Source organism: Anopheles stephensi, unplaced genomic scaffold (assembly GCF_013141755.1).
Source record: "Anopheles stephensi strain Indian unplaced genomic scaffold, UCI_ANSTEP_V1.0 ucontig18, whole genome shotgun sequence".
In the NCBI taxonomy this organism is placed as follows: Eukaryota; Metazoa; Arthropoda; class Insecta; order Diptera; family Culicidae; genus Anopheles; species Anopheles stephensi.
In genome coordinates this window covers 52893-55000 of record NW_023405102.1, presented here as the reverse complement: position 1 = coordinate 55000, position 2108 = coordinate 52893, and positions in this window count along the sequence as shown.

The window sequence follows — 2108 nt, the reverse complement described above, 5'->3', positions numbered from 1 at the left end:
CTCAACTCTACCAAGTGTGCTACACCATCTTGTGGTTGTAGCGTGCGCGTCAGCATGTGATGCCGACGATGCGTTTGGCAACCTCACTCCCGGACTTGTTTGATGGGTAATGATATGTCCATTATACACATACCAACACACAACTCTGGTTCCCTAGTACCACACTGCAGGCGCCCACGGCCCCGACGGATGCGGAGCCGAGCACGCCAAAGTGCGACTGTCGATCACCCCTTTGTGACACGACAATCAGTCAGTGTATAAGGTACCCGGTACTGCCAAAGTGTGCGTCTTTACTGACCTGCGCCGAGTCAGTGGTATGTGTATCCCTTTGAAAGAGTTGCTTTCGCTCAACTCTACCAAGTGTGCTACACCATCTTGTGGTTGTAGCGTGCGCGTCAGCATGTGATGCCGACGATGCGTTTGGCAACCTCACTCCCGGACTTGTTTGATCGGTAATGATCCTTCCGCAGGTTCACCTACGGAAACCTTGTTACGACTTTTACTTCCTCTAAATCATCAAGTTCGGTCAACTTCGGCCGTGCCAACTGCAGCTCACGAAGGAACCGCGGAAGGTATGCCTCCAGAGACCTCACTAAATAATCCATCGGTAGTAGCGACGGGCGGTGTGTACAAAGGGCAGGGACGTAATCAGCGCTAGCTAATGACTAGCACTTACTAGAAATTCCAGGTTCATGGGGACCGTTGCAGTCCCCAATCCCAACTAAATGAGCATTTGGGTGATTTCCCGTTCCTCTCGGAATGGGGGCGCCTATTGGCGAGAACACGCTGCTGCCCACATTGTAGCACGCGTGCAGCCCAGAACATCTAAGGGCATCACGGACCTGTTATCGCTCACTCTCACCTTGCTAAACACAAGTTGTCCCGCTAAGCAGGGCAAACTAGTGCGACGACCGCCCGCGAAGGCGCCGCCGCCCCGTAACGTCAGGTGCGCCCGGAGGCACACTGCTGACAGCGTTCTAGTTAGCTTGTTTGAGTCGCGTTCGTTATCGGAATTAACCAGACAAATCATTCCACGAACTAAGAACGGCCATGCACCACTACCCTTAAATTTGAGAAAGAGCTCTTAATCTGTCTTACCTCGATAAGTTCGGACCTGGTAAGTTTTCCCGTGTTGAGTCAAATTAAGCCGCAAGCTCCACTTCTTTTTTTTTTTTTTTTTTTTTTTTTTTTTTTTTTAAAGCCACGTGTTTATTTATTAAAAGTCAATATTTTGTTGCGGTAACATATATCATTTAACAATGTAACAGATACAAAACGCGCATGAACAAATATTGGGTGACATATAATAAATAAACAAACTCCATTGCCGGCGGCCTTCCCGGCGAGGGCGTAGCCACCGGCGGCAATGGCGTTCCTCTCTACATAAAGTGAGGGCCCGCGCCCCGCCTAACTTTTCGACTACACGACATTTAATAAAAATGACGGACACGAACATAACTCCTAATCACAGACGAAGCGGGCGTGCCCGCAATTCGCCATTTCTTCGGTTCCCTGATGCTTACTCTAACATTAAATGCATGAACGCACATGCACACAGTTAAACAAGCAAAGACAGTCTCCCTATTACGATTGGACGGACATCCGCACAAAACGTTGACGACAAATGACGCTTATAACACAAATGGAGTACTCGCACGCTATTGGTCGGGTACGAACGTACGCACAAAGCGGAGAACGCAAAATGCCGATCGTACCCGAACCGAGCGCACGCGCGCTCTCTCTCGCCCGCCTGTGCGAGAACGAACGACCGCACAAAGCGGAGACGGCAAAATGCCGGTCTCGCCCGGTCGTTTCTCGCACGCTCTGTCACTGGCCGGTCGTTTCAGCCTAGACCGCTCCCACTAAGTGTTCATGGTAGCGATGGCGGCTTCGACGTCCGCCGACGTAAGAACACTATGGCGGTCCGCTCTCGTGGTTGGCCCATCGTCGGGCTTACTCCTCCTTTGGTTTCGACAGCGCATTCGGCCCGAACGCGATGGCGGCAATATACCGGCGCGTCATAGGGCGCGGTATCCTATTGCCGCTGGTTCCGCCTTTGCCGACAACGAAGAAAGTGTCGGCCGATGGCGGATCTCGTTCGGGCCGAA